Consider the following 14971-nt stretch of genomic DNA (forward strand, 5'->3'; position numbering starts at 1 on the left):
CTCAGGACATGGTTCTTCCTCCTGGTCTTCATCTTGGTACTTTATAAACAGTTCTGATGGACTCCTAGCAGTGCGGAATCTATCATCCTCTCCTGATTCCTCTTCTTCCTCCTCAGAATCTAATAATAGTTCAGGCAGCTTCAATGGTGACAGGGCTTCCAATGAGGAGCCACAACGTTGTAGTAGAGAAGCCGCTGTTGAAGGCAGGGCGGAGGAAGCAGTAGCCGATGTTGCAGACCAAACTTGTAAATCCGTACAGGAAGACAAAAGAGGCGTCGACGAGTGTGCCGTCGACGAGATCGTCGACGATGGTGTTGGCGTCAGAAAAGTGATTGTCGATGAGCAAGCTGTTTTCGACGACGAGGCAATTTTCGTTGACGAGAGGTTTGCCGTCGACGAGGCAGAGAGGTTCGCCGTCGACGAGGCAATCTTCGTCGATGACGACGTAATCTTCGTCGATGAGGCAATTTTCATCGACGACGAATCAGTCTTCGTCGACGAATCAGTCTTCGTCGACGAGGCAGTCGTCGACGACGCGGCAGTTTACGACGAAGAGGTGGCCATCGACGAGGAAGTATTCGTCCACGAGATGGCCGTCGACGAGATCTTCTTTGCCCTTACCGTTGACGGAGCGCTGACGAGAGATGAAATCTCCTTTGTCGATGAGATGGGTCTAACAGCAACGGAGACCAGCGTCGATGGAGACGAAGCCGATGTCAATCATCCTTGGTCTCGGAGACGAGAATGTAACCGTCGACGTAAATGTAGCGTTGACGATGATAATCGTCGACGAAGGAGCTGTCGACGGCGCCGTCGACAACGGCATTTTCTGCTGAGGTAATTCTTTGTCAGGAAGGCTTTTAGATGTCCGAGACTTTCCAGTCTTTCTCGGGGGCGTAGCAGGCTTAGATTTTGAAGGTGGAGAAGCCTTTTTTGAAGAAGAAGTAGAAGGCAAGCTAGAGCCTTTAACAGGCTGGGCTTTTCTCACCACCTTAGCCCCAGGAGATGATAAGTCTTCCTCAGCCATCCTCTTTCTAGAGGACATAGACGAACCAGAGGTTACACTTTCCACCTCAGATAAAGAGTTATCCTTGTCCTTGATCTTCTGTAGCCACAGAAGTAGGCGCCCTTCTCTATCTCTGAGGGTCTTCTGAGGGAAGGTCCTGCAGATCTTACAATCCCTCACCTCATGTTCCGGATAGAGGCAGTAAATACACTTCTTGTGGGGGTCTTCAGAGAATAGCCGGACCTTCCCACAAGATTCATGTGAGAAGTTGGCCTGGTATATGCTGCTCACTATTTCTAGTGATCACCTTGTACCATGCCAAGCAACCCTTATGGTTGTGGTTGAAGTCAACCTAGATAGACCAGCTATCCTAGTGGTAGCGTGGACAGTGCAGTCTGCAGGCTAAACTCTTGAGGGCTTGTGAAGCCAGCTGTTTTACCATATGTAACCTCCTTAAAAACCAAATGAAAGGACACCACACAGATATATATTCAAAATATATATGTATTTATTTACTAAAAGTATCCCCTATACTCTTTATGAGCACAGAAGCACATTCGTTAAAACAAGGCAATGTTTAAATATACAAAAGGTGCACAATTATGGATGGACCCGGGTGGCCCGCTAAACCATATACTAAAATAGTGGTATAAGAACCACGTATAGAAAAGTAAGAACGCCTAGGGCCTTGAGAATTGCTGGGACTACAAGGAGCTAACAGTAGTTAGTGACCAGGAGGCCCACAGGATGCGTGTGCAGTGTTAAAGAACAAGTTACTTACCTTCGGTAACGCTTTTTCTGGTGGATACAGTATCTGCCTGTGGATTCCTCACCTTGTGAATATCCCCTGCGCCAGCATTCCACGGAACTTTTCTTTCCCAGCACTCCACGTTGACGAGGGCGACGTCACAATGCATCGGCTCCGCTCGCGACTCCGTACGACGTCACCGGAGCCATAAGAAGCCCACGTCGGCGTGATGACGTCAGTACCACCCATTTTTTCCGAGCCTTCGAGGCGAACAGGTGAACCAACGACAACTCCAAGTATACACAGTATACAGTATACCAACACATATACAGATCATACAAAGAAAAGGAACGCTAAACAAACAGGCATTTCCTACAAATGTACAAGAAAGTATCAAAACATTCCAACAAGACCACTTTCATGGTATACTAAGGTGGACAACAGGGAGGCGGGTGGGTCAGTGAGGAATCCACAGGCAGATACTGTATCCACCAGAAAAAGCGTTACCGAAGGTAAGTAACTTGTTCTTCTGATGGATACATCTGCCAGTGGATTCCTCACCTTGTGAATAGATTCCCACAGCAGTCCCAACTCCCGGAGGAGGGTGTCTGTAGGAAGGTGGATATCTGACTATGGTTACCCCCAACTTTTTGCCTAGTGTCTAGCTGGTTTTTTGACTTAGTTGGCCTGAGATCCTGCCATTCAGGGTCTCAGGCTGTCTGCTCTCTCTTTAAAATGGACTCCATGTACCCTAGGTACATACCCAATTGGTAAGTACCCAGGGCATAGGTGTACCCTAGGCCTCCCAGGGGCTGCAGCATGTATTATGCCACCCCTGGTCTGGCCTTCCAATCAGACACAACTGGCTGATCACTCAGCTGGGGCAAGGTCGTGTAATTACCCCTTGCTTAGATATAGTATACCTATATCTACCCTTATATATAGACACATGTGTACCTATCAGCCACTCCTATGGCAGGCCTTAACAATCCTGGAGGCAGAGTGCTTGGTAACATGTGAGATGGTGCTCTAGCATTAGCTGAGCCTGTCTGCAGCTTTCGGAACCATGTCCTTATAGCTGTTCTATGATATAGCCTACCATATACTCTTAAAGTGCCTTATAATCTTAAACGGTTATGGTAACTATGGTTTGGCTTTATCAAAACATGTCGTGTAAGGTGTCTAACACTTTGGAATAATACCCCCATACCATTTCTGGTAATGAGGATATTATTCCTCCCTTCTAGAGGGAGAGACATGTTAAAATCCTACTTTGCTGTTTAACTCTAACCAAAGCCTCAGCATCACAAAATGGATGCTGCTGCCACAGACACGAGTCTGACCTCCTGCTGCTGAGAGCCCTCCCAGCCAGGGAGGCCTGGACAATAGGTTTCCTGCTTGGGGAGGTGCTAGCACCTCCCCAGACAGACTTTAGTGTATTGGGGCAGGGAGGGAGGGAGGAATGAGACATGCCTGGGGCACACAAGGTGCTCCATGCATAGTCCAGTTCAAACCGGTGCTGGGGCACTCGAGCCCCAGCTCTGGCGCGAAACTGGACAAAGGAAAGGGGGTGTAGCCACTCCCCTTTCTGGTCCCACCCACAGGAGGGACCTTGCAGGTAGCCCAGCCCACTAGCCCAGTATATTAGTAGCTAGTTGGGCCCTGCTAAATTAGATTATCCTGAACCTGCAACTTGAACAGACACTCTGGACCTTCGACATTCGACGAAAAGAAGAAGACTGAAGAATCTCCCTTGTGGCCAAGGAGTGGTCACCCTGTGCGAACAGGCACCATCAAGAGACTTACCCTTTGCTGAAGTTCTACGAGGGACCGACTGCAGAGCCTGACCAGAGCCTTGACTTCCAGACCTCTCCGACCCTGATCCACATCCACAGCCGAGCTGAGATCCGTGGAGGCGACGAGAGACGTGGGACCGGCTACCTGGGAAAAGTGGCGAGTATCTTCCAGCGCAGCTTCTGAGGCACCCTCGAGGTTGTGCACCGGGGATTGAGAAACCCCAAGCACCATCTGCACCGAAGATCAGCCCCCCACACTCCACGAGTCCTGCGTGGGGCCCTTCTGCATTTTCCTGCTTGCCGCGTCTGTCCGGTTGCTTGCCCGGTGGCTGGTAACCTTTGCGACGACACACCTTCAATTTTCCACTGCTGGTTTGGCTCCTCCAGACTGGATCCTGCTCCTCTGTACAAGAGAAGCACCCCAGACCTTCCTGGTCTGCACCAGAAGCAAGTCCTCCATTCTTCGTGGGTTCTGCTTGCCAAGGCTTGGTGAGTCCTAGTTCGACTTCGACGCCGCCGACCGCACGAGCCTTCGTGGGACAGTTCGCCTCCTGGTCCTGCTCCTCGACGTCTCCTGGTACCCGTGGCTGCTGCGACAAGCTTCACCTCTTCACCTGCAATCTCCCGACATCGCCTGGTTCCTTCCTGGTTCCACGTGGTCACTGGCTAGTGACCTAGACTCTGTCCCTTCTGCTTGCAGGTATCCTTCCTTCTTGATCCCGGCCTTGGGATCCACCGGACACTCTTCACTGACTGCCTGTCAGCAACTTTCCTTCAGGCATCCATAGGAGTCGACGATGAAACCCGACGCAAGTTCACACCGATGCACCCGCAGCCCGTGGGCTAGGTAACTTGGGTACTCCGGTACTCATCAGGGTATTGACTATCCTAGTGTCTAGTTCTTAAGTCTCGACATCCTAGCTACTCCAGAAGTGTCCTAAATCTTATTAATTCTAAACAGTACTATTTCTATCGATTATACGCATTACGCGTGAGTGTTTCCACTCTGCACCTGAATCCCGTGGGCCTCCCACTTCCTAACCTTGGGTAGTATAGTGTAGCCCCAACGATTCCCTAGGCCTAGGCCTATTCTATTTCCGTGAAAGTGGTCCTTATACCACTTCTATAGTATATGGTTTGCGTGGCCCCTAGGGCCTAACTGTAGCACTTACCTGTGTGACTTAATGTATGCTTAAATAAGACTGTGTTGTACTTACCTCGAATCTCATAAAGAGTGCTGAGGGTTTGACTAGAATAAATACACTTTATTTTATATATATATCTGATGTGGTGTCCTTTCATTTGGTATTCAAGGGGTTACAGATGGTATAACAGCTGGCTTCACATGCCATTCAGAGTTTAGCCTAAGACTGCTCTTGTCCATGCTACAACTAGGATAGCTGGTCTATAAGGTTGACTTTACAACCAATCACCATAAGGGTTGTTTGGACTGATACAAGGTGTACACTAGAATTAGTGACATCATATATCAGGCCAACTTCTCACAGTGTACACCTTCCTATACCAGAAAGTCTTGTAATACAGGGCGCGCGAAGTGGCCCTCCCTCCTCATCTCAGAGTCCAAGCAATAATACTTTGCGAAAGTATGGAGGGAGGCCCAAGTCGCGGCCTTACAAATATCTGCCACAGGAACACCACGGGCCAAAGCAGATGTAGATGACTTTGCTCTAGTCGAATGAGCTCTAATGCCCTCAGGAGGAGTCTTACCAGCCAGGGCATAGCAGATCTTGATGGCAAGGATGATCCATCTCGATAGCGTGCGCTTGTGCACCGCTTTACCCTTTGAACGACCAACATAGCCAATGAAGAATTGGTCATCAAGACGAAAGTGTTTAGTCCTGTCCAAATAAAAACTCACAGCCCTCTTCGGGTCCCGGCGATGGAGTCTTTCCTCCTCTTTGGAAGGATGAGGAGGCGGATAGAAAACAGGGAGAGTAATGGACTGCCCCAAATGAAACGGAGTGACAACTTTTGGCAGGAAAGCAGCCCTGGTCCTGAGAACCATCCTTTCAGCATGCAAGGTTAAAAACGGGGGTTTAGAACTAAGAGCTTGAAGCTCACTCACCCTCCTTGCCGAGGTTATGGCTACAAGAAAGACCACCTTAAAGGACAACAGCCTCAAAGGACAGCTATGTAGAGGCTCAAATGGGGATCCCATCAGAAAGGTTAAAACAAGATTAAGATCCCACTGTGGCATTACAAAAGGAGTGGGAGGAAACATGTTTGTAAGGCCATTGATGAACCTCAGAACAACCGGAGATTTAAACAGCGACGGTTGATCAGGAAGGCATAGAAAAGCCGATAAGGCCGAAAGATAACCCTTGACCGTGGCCACAGCACAGCCCTGCTGAGCCAAGGAAAGAGCAAACTGGAGAACATTAGAAAGATGGGCTTTTAAAGGGTCAATGGACCTCTCTCCATACCATTTAACAAACTTAGACCACCTGTAGGAGTAAATGGACTTGGTGGAGTGTCGCCTGGCCGATAAAATAACGTCCACCACATCAGGCGGGAGAGAGAATGAACTCAGGTTGCCCCGTTCAATCTCCAGGCATGAAGGTGTAAGCTCTGGAGGTGGGGGTGTAGAACCTGCCCCTCCGACTGCGAGAGGAGGTCTGCCCTCAGAGGGAGACAGAGCGGAGGGCACGAGGAGAGGTGGAGAAGATCTGTGTACCACACCCTTCTTGGCCAATCCGGGGCGATCAATATAACTTGGGCCCGGTCTTGGCGAACCTTCCTCAGAACCCGAGGAATCAAGGGTATGGGAGGAATCGCGTAAAGGAGTTGTGAGCCCCAACTCAACTGAAACGCATCCCCTAACGCCCCCTGCATCGGATACTGGAGACTGCAAAACGACGGGCAGTGCGCGTTCTCGCAAGTGGCGAACAGGTCCACCCAAGGGGTTCCCCACGTCCGAAAAACGTGACAAACCACCTCCGGATGGAGCCTCCACTCGTGGTCGGCGGAGAACTGTCGACTGAGACTGTCCGCACGCACGTTCAGCACCCCAGCCAGATGATTTGCCACCAGACAAATCTGATGGTCCTGAGCCCAGGACCAGAGACGCAGAGCCTCTCTGCAGAGACAACGCGACCCCACTCCTCCCTGCTTGTTGACATACCACATCGCGGTAGCGTTGTCCGTCAGGACTTGAACAGACTGACCGCGAAGGGAAGGGAGGAAGGCCTTGAGTGTCAAACGAATCGCCCGCAATTCCAGAAGGTTGATGTGAAGCAACCTCTCCTCTGGAGACCAAAGACCCTTGATCTCCAGATCCCCCAGATGAGCACCCCACCCTAGGGTGGATGCATCCGTAATCACTGTGGCCACCGATGGAGGAAGATGGAAGGGCTTTCCTTGGGACAGATTGCCCTCCACGCTCCACCAAGATAGATCCGCTGCAGCTTCTCCAGAGATCCTGATCGTCTCCCTGAGATCTCCATTGTGCTGATACCACTGCCTGCGGAGGCACCACTGGAGCGCCCTCATGTGCCAGCGTGCATGGTTGACCAACAGTATGCAGGAGGCGAACAGACGGAGCAGGCGAAGGACCTTCAGAACTGGAACAACCGCTCCATTGTGGAATAAAGGGACCATTTCCTGAATGTCGAGAATCCTTTGAGGAGGAGGGAATGCCCGACACAGAGTAGTGTCCAGTACCGCCCCTATGAACAGGCCGCGTTGTGAGGGCACCAGGTGAGATTTGGGCACATTGATCGAGAAACCCAAGTCGTATAACAGCTGAGATGTTACCCGCAGATGACGCTGCACCATCTCTGGGGACTCTGCCTTCAGAAGCCAGTCGTCCAGGTAGGGGAAAACTGGAATCCCCAACCTCCTGAGATGAGCAGCCACCACTGCCATCACCTTTGAGAAGACTCGAGGTGCGGTAGTAAGACCAAACGGGAGGACCGCAAAAACTGGTAGTGTTGCGACCCAACCGTAAAACGGAGATACTTCCTGTGCGACTTCAGGATTGGGACATGGAAGTACGCGTCCTGCAAGTCGAGCGACACCATCCAGTCTCCTTGCTGCAACGCTTGAAGAACCTGCGCAAGGGTCAGCATCTTGAATTTCTCCTGTTTCAGGCAAAAGTTCAAGATTCTGAGGTCCAGAATCAGACGCAGTCTGCCGTCCTTTTTGGGAATCAAGAAATACCGGGAGTAGCATCCCTGACCCCTTTCCTGCTCCGGAACCACCTCTCTTGCACCCTTATGAAGCAAGGCTAGAACCTCTTTCTGTAGGAGAAGCAGATGGTCTTCCGAGCAATAACCTTGGCAAGGAGGGTAAGGGGGAGGAAACTCCCGAAAGGGAAGGGCGTACCCAGTCTCTACGAGGTTCAAAACCCAAAGGTCTGTTGTAATAGATTTCCAACCCCGTAGAAAGTAGGACACCCGACCCCCCACAGGACTTACATGATCCGGGATAGGGGATCTAGGGCTGCTTCCCTGAAGCCTCATTGGGAGCAGAAGAGGAGGAGGAAGAGGGGTTGCGACCAGAACCTCTCCGACCCCTTTGCTTCCCTCTATAGGACCTGTAGAGGGGATTCTGTTGTTGCTGCTGCTGCTGTTGGGGCTGTCGGAAGGAGCGAAAGGATGTTCTTCCGAAACCCCTAAACTTCCGAAAAGCTGAACCCCTAGCAGGAGCCTGCAGACCCAAGGACTTTGCCGTCAATCTGCTGTCCTTAAAACGTTGAAGGGCAGAGTCTGCTTTCTCCCCAAACAGTTTCTGTCCGTCGAATGGCAGATCAACCAACGTGGCCTGAACATCTGCCGAGAAACCAGAGGAACGGAGCCACGCCTGCCTTCTTGCGGCTATAGACGACCCCATAATCCTCGCCACCGAGTCCGCCGTATCCAGCCCTGACTGGATCACCTGTCTGGCAGCTGCCTGAGTGTCCGCAACAACCTCCAAGAAGGACGACTTATCCCCCTCAGGCAAATTAGGGGCCAAAGATTTAATAGAGTCCATCAAGGCATGAACATAACGCCCCAGAAGGCATGTGGCATTAGATGATTTCAGCGCCATACTTCCTGAGGAGAAGGACTTCTTGGCCGCCTGATCAATTTTCTTTGACTCCCTATCAGCTGGAGACTGAGGGAAAGCACCCGAAGCATGTTTTGAACAAGAAGCCTGCACAACTAGGCTCTCCGGAGATGGATGTGTAGACAAAAAATCAGGATCCCCTGGTGCAACCCTGTACCTTCATGCCACCTGTTTGGAAACCGCCTGAGATGAAAGAGGTTTCTTCCACACCTCCAAGACCGGCTCCAAGATGGCCTCATTGAAAGGCAACAAAGGCTACGAAGTTGATGTCAGAGAATGCAACACCTCCGTAAGCAAGTTTGATTTGTACTCCACAGAGGGCAGCTGCAAATCCAAGAGATCTGCGGCCTTCTTAATCACCACATGATAGGGCGCCAATTCCTGAGGTGGAGAAGATCTAGCTGACGTATGCTCCCACTCAGGGGTGGTATCCAACCCACTTGCTTCTTCAATTCCCTCAAACCCATCTGAAGAAGAGTCGACTTCACCTTCTTCCATATATCTTCCTTCCTCCAAAACCCTCTGGGCCTCCCTCCTCGATCGAATCCGGGGAGCCGGCGTCGTCGACGTCGTACGCGGCGTCGGTGGAGCCAGAGGTACCGGAGTCGGCGGCGCCATAGGTGGAGTCGGCGGCGCCGGACGTGGAGCCGATGGAGTCGGACGCGGCGTCGAAGAAGGTTCCGAAGTCTGATGGTCCATCCGAAGTCGTGTCGGATCCCCAGACGGCGCCGGAAACTGCCACGAAGGCGCCATCGGCATAAAGGGCAAAAAGGGGGCCTGAGCATAATGCTGCGGCACCCCTAGCGTATACGCCATCGGACCCACGGGACCAGTTGGTGCTCCGGATGGGAAGGCCGCCCTGTTAAACATACCATACATGGCATTTAGAAAATTTGATGAATCGGTACCTGGAGCCGGGAATTGCGGATAAGGAACAGACCCTGTATCCCTTTGTGGAGTCTCCGGCGTCGGCTCCGCAGTATCTTCCACCGGAGCCGCAGATTCATCAGGCACCGGAGCAGGCTCTTCCTGTTCTTGTTCATCCATAGAGACATCCGACTCCACTCGAACCGGAGTCGACGCCTTAGTCGGAGCCGGTGACCGCGTCGGGGACTGAGCTGGAGCCCGCTTCGACGAAGGAGAACCTCTTGGAGACTTCGAAGGAGAAGGAGAAGGTGACAAGTCCTTGCTCCGATGCCGACGGGGCAAAGTCGACCTCGACTTCCTGGACTTCGAGGACCGACGTCGAGAAGAATGCTTTCTCTTTTTGTGATGCTTCTTCGACTTCGACGATCTCGAAGTCGACGACTCCCGCCTCGACTTCTCCTTCTTCCTCCCTCTCTTCTCCCCACCGATCTTCTTCATAAAGAGCTTAGTCTTCCTCTCCTTCAGTGCCTTAGGATTCATACTCCTACAGCACCCGCATTCCTCCATATCGTGGTCCGAAGAAAGACACCATAAGCAGTCTTGATGCGGATCAGTCATGGACATCAGACCTCCGCATTCCCTACAGGGCTTAAAGCCCGACTTCCTCGTCGAAGACATACCGAATTTTAAACAGTAACACAGCTATATACTACAAAGTAGCTAGAGAGCACTGGAAAAAACCGTTGCGCGTCGACGGCGCGGAAAAAAGGGAACTGACGTCATCACGCCGACGTGGGCTTCTTATGGCTCCGGTGACGTCGTACGGAGTCGCGAGCGGAGCCGATGCATTGTGACGTCGCCCACGTCAACGTGGAGTGCTGGGAAAGAAAAGTTCCGTGGAATGCTGGCGCAGGGGATATTCACAAGGTGAGGAATCCACTGGCAGATGTATCCATCAGAAAGTTACACGCGTGCACCTATTGGATTCAATGGGTGTGTAAAAGTCACAAAGTTTAAGCAAAGGGAGTCTTCTGGATGGACCAGAACCTAACAACTGGAAACCTAGACACTAGAGATGTTTCTCTACACAGGAGCACCGGAGTGCCAGCGTTACCTCACCCACAGGAAGCGGGTGCATAGGTGTCAAAGTGCGTCGGGTTTCGTCGTGCAGGTCTATGGAGCCTGAAGATGAAGATGCTGCAGGCGGCCAGGCGAGAAGAGTTCCGGTGTATCCAAGGGTGGATCTGAAGAGTAGAAGACCTGAAAGCAGAGGTGACAATGTTCAGAGTCACTAGCCAGTGACCGGCGTGGAACCAGGAAGGAACCAGGCGATGTCGGGTGCCAACAGGTGAAAAAGTGAAGCTTGTCTCTGCAGCCACGTGGAAGTGAAGATGTCGACGATGTCCAGGAGTCACTCACGAGCTGTCCCACGAAGGCTCTAGCTGATGGCGGTGTCGGCTTCTCGATTGGCGCAAACAGGCCTTGGCTAATGCAAGCCACGCAGGAGTCGATGAAAGCTTGGTGCTCTAACCAGCAAGGTCAGAGGGGCTGCTCCTTTTCACAGGAGCAAGGGCCAGTCTGGGGCAACCAGACCAGTAGTGTTGTTTGTAGATTTCGTCGCCAAGATGGCCACTAGCCAACGGGCCAGTAACCAGGATGACGCGTCGAGTGGCAAAAAGCAAAAGGGCCCCACGCAGATCTCGTGGATGCTGGAGGGCTGGTCTTTGGTGCTTGGTGTTGGGGCTTCTCAGAGCCCTATGCACAACGATGAGGATGCCTCGGGTGCTGCGCAGTCAGCGTGTCGTGGACGTTTCAAGATGGCCGGTCCCACGGCTCTCGGTGCCTCCACGGGTCTCTTCTTTGCAGGGACTGTGGATCAGGCTCTGAGATGTCTGGGAGTCTGGGTCTTGTCGGGCTCTGGGCTCGGTCTCCGGCGGGAGGCGGCGGCAAAGCAGTCGTTGAGTTGCTGGATGGTGCCTGGGTTCACAGGGTGGTCACTCCTTAACCACAAGGGAGATTCTCTTCAGTCTTCTGTGCAGCAGAATGTCGAAGTCCAGTGATTCTTCTTCTTCAAGTCGAGTTTCAGGATGATCTAAAGGTGGTTAAGGCCCTAGAGAAATGAAGCACAATACGTCTTTCCGTAGAGAAAAGCTCACCCAGTTTTCTCATCTCTCTCTTTTTTTTGTTGGAAAAACAACCACCCAAAGGTGGACTTAAGGAAATAGAATGAAACAATAAAGGATCTGGATATCGAAAATGTAAGCAGGCCAGATCAAGAAGTTCCAGCACCAAGCGTGCATATAGGCCCGATAAGGGCAATGATGTAAACATGTAACAACCAAAACACAGTCCTACTAATATCTATGGAGGCAATTTGTGTTGCAGCCCTATAAGACACGGCAATGCCAAAGAGCACTCCGCGTACACACACAGAGACACACAGAACTGAAAGGAGTCCCGAGTACCAGGTGAAATAATAGTGAAAAAGGGGACGTCCCTCCAAGAAGAATGCGGGGGACATGGATGAAAAGACAATGGTGCCTGCTAAAAGTATCCTAATAGGCATGTACTCCACAAGGAAAATAGACATGATAGAGAACACTTGTCGAACAAGCCGCAAAAATACACAATACTTAAAAGGTCAGGATGAGGAAACAAACAGATCTTTGGAAGCTATACAACGGGATATCCAGATGGAAAAATCACCCACAAGACAGATGGAGGAAAGCAAATCTAATCATAAGCCCAAAAAAGGCACATAATAATACATATGGAACAGATAAACACATATGTATGTCCTCCAAGGAAGAACAGATCACAGGTCCATACCATGATCTTGCAACAGCCATAAGGCATAGAAGATAACATAACATAATAGAAAAGAAACAGTACCTGGAAGCCCAGGATGTCTCCCATTTTAATACCAACCAGACCCAACTCTGCTAAACTTCTGAAGCAGACGAGAGCGGGCACAGTCAGGGTAGCATGCCCGTAGGCAACAAAAGTCTCCATGGAGACAGCCAGATCCAACCTCCAGCCAGAAAAGGTAGCATAATGCAGTACAGGTGCATGTGACACCAAAGGCCACAAGAAGGAAACATCCTGTATCCCACAGGAGAAGAGCTATCAACCAAAGGGAGAAATTTAACCTGTGGTTGACCCTTCCAGCCTTCAGGAGGAGGATGATGAAGGCTTGTCTACTACTTCACTAACCAGGGCCCGGCTTACAGCTAGTGGGAGGGGAGGATCTGTGTGATCCACCAAAGAGGGACCAGAACGGTCCCTTAAAGTTACAGAACTTGAGGGCCAGTTAGCCTACATAGCTGTGTAGAAGTTAGCACTGACCAACAAGAAGTGGGTAAGAGAGGAGGAGAGAAGAGCTGGTGGCAGTGACAAAAAGAGTGAGATGTCATGTTGTGATTGTGACTATCGAATAATACGTCTCTGCATGGAAAGCTGCAGAAGGAAAAAGCTCCAAAGGAGTGTAAACCAAAAGCTGTCTACCATTACACTGGATAAATACACACGGGTGAGACAAGAGGCTGCCAAAGGAAAACCATAACCTAAGCAACAGAGCTTCCAATGTAATAACAGGGCAGGATTGGCAGAATCCTAGAGCCACAGTCAAAGAAAAGAACAAAAGGCAATAAGCCTAAGTGCCTGATGGCACATAAGGATGAATTAAATCTTGTGACAAGAGGATTCCCACAACAAGGTGCACACAGAAACCACACCTACGGAAAGGAAAATAACTCATGAAGGGTCTCAAGCAAGACAACTAGTCACCAACACCAATCGAATCGAACGAAAAAGGAGGTCCGCCAAGGCAGGGACAACCGATCTGGTGACTGATACCATAAAACACCCATAACAAACAGCACTGGAAGCACAAAGCCAAAAAAAGGAGGTGGGGGGAGACCTTAAACAGGGACATCACCTTTTAATCGTAGAATGAGAAAAGAGAGAGTAGGGGCAGATTAAGGGTCTGAACCTCCCCGGCAGTCCCTAAACCTACTTAAGGCAGCATCTGCGTGGGCACCAAATAGGTGAACTCCATCAAACAGCATGTCAAGTAAGACTGACTGGATAACTTCTGAAAATCCAGAAGTCCAAAGCCATGCGCGCCAGCGCACTGCCCAGCAGATGCCATGGCTCGACCAATTGAATCAGTGGAGTCCCTTCTACACCTAATAAGCAACCTGGCTGCCTGGCATCTGTCCACAATCAGCTGGTACCGTTCGCCCCTATTAGCCTCTGGAAATAATGACAAAAGCTGCACCAAGGAATCCCACAAGACATGGGAAAAGTGCCAGAAGATGCAAATCTTGTTAGTGGAGCATAACGCCGCGCTGGTGGAAGAGAAGACCCGTTTATGTCAAGAGTCTTGCTTTCGGGACTGTCTGTCAAATGGGGAAAGGGGAAGGTTACCCATATCATGGGAAGCTGTAGTGGCCTGGTCCGCGAAACTGTGGTGAGTTGACTGACAAATAAGGCAAGCAGGTCACTGGGGCATGGCGGTACTTGTGGGCAATAATGCAGTCCACAGGCATACCAGACTCAGATTTAGCCCATGCCCTCCGTAAAATATCAGACAGTGCCTCACAAAAGGGCAGCACTGGTCAATCCCCAACTGTCCAGGGTGAAAACCTCATTGAGAGGGTCTGTAAACTTCTCCACCGTAGGCAGAGTCAAGTGTAAGACATCAGCCACTCTTTTCAACAATTCTGCCAAAGAAGAACTGGCCTCCGAGGCAAGGCCAGGAGGAGATAAAAGAGTAGAAGCAGGGGGTGACTCTAACCCGCTCGCATCACCCAACTCAGTAATCCAGCTGTCCAACATAATAGGGTCCAAAAGCAATGGATGCTCCAAGGGAACCACCCCTCATGTCCTTCCACCAACTGTTCCTGTGAAGCACCCCAGATACCGTTGGTTCAGTAAACATCTACGTGAACGACGTTGAGCAGCGCCGAAATGGCGCCGTACCGACATCGGCATGGAAAGGTAGAGGAGCGTCGGTCGGCGTCCAGTGACGCAGATACAAGGGAAATAGGGGAAGCCGACTCCACAAGATTCCCAACAGTGTTGTGCGTCGACTCCGGCTTGGAGCACTCCAGGGCAATAAGACCATTTGCCGGAGGAACCACTGATGTTGTGTCGGAGTCAGCCGGCACCACAGGTGGACACCCCGGAGAGCCGTGCACCGGCACCACTGTGTCCAAGACCCGGACTTTCGCCAAGGGCAAACCCGCTATGACCTCCTTAGGGCCCCCAGGCGCTCCAAAGAATGGCGCGGGTCTATAGACAAGATGAAAAGCACAGTAATACTCGTGCAAATGGGTCCAAGTCGCCCCTGCTCCAGGAAAAGCGGTGCAGGAGTGACGTCTGAGCAGAGGCCTCTGCTCTGGGGCGTGAGGAGTCTCCTGAATCCACTTTGCGAGTCGAAGGAGCCGCAGAAGGTCGTGACTTCTTTCTCCTGCGATGCCACTT

The 14971-nt window shown here is 51.1% G+C and overlaps 1 protein-coding gene across 2 annotated transcripts in view; it reads right to left on the reverse strand.

The window, feature by feature from the left end:
* PSME4 (proteasome activator subunit 4) overlaps window positions 1-14971 on the reverse strand; it is a 1714764-nt gene that overhangs the window by 357940 nt on the left and 1341853 nt on the right. The window lies entirely within an intron of this gene.

This window comes from Triturus cristatus, chromosome 6 (assembly GCF_964204655.1).
Source record: "Triturus cristatus chromosome 6, aTriCri1.1, whole genome shotgun sequence".
Classification (NCBI taxonomy): domain Eukaryota; kingdom Metazoa; phylum Chordata; class Amphibia; order Caudata; family Salamandridae; genus Triturus; species Triturus cristatus.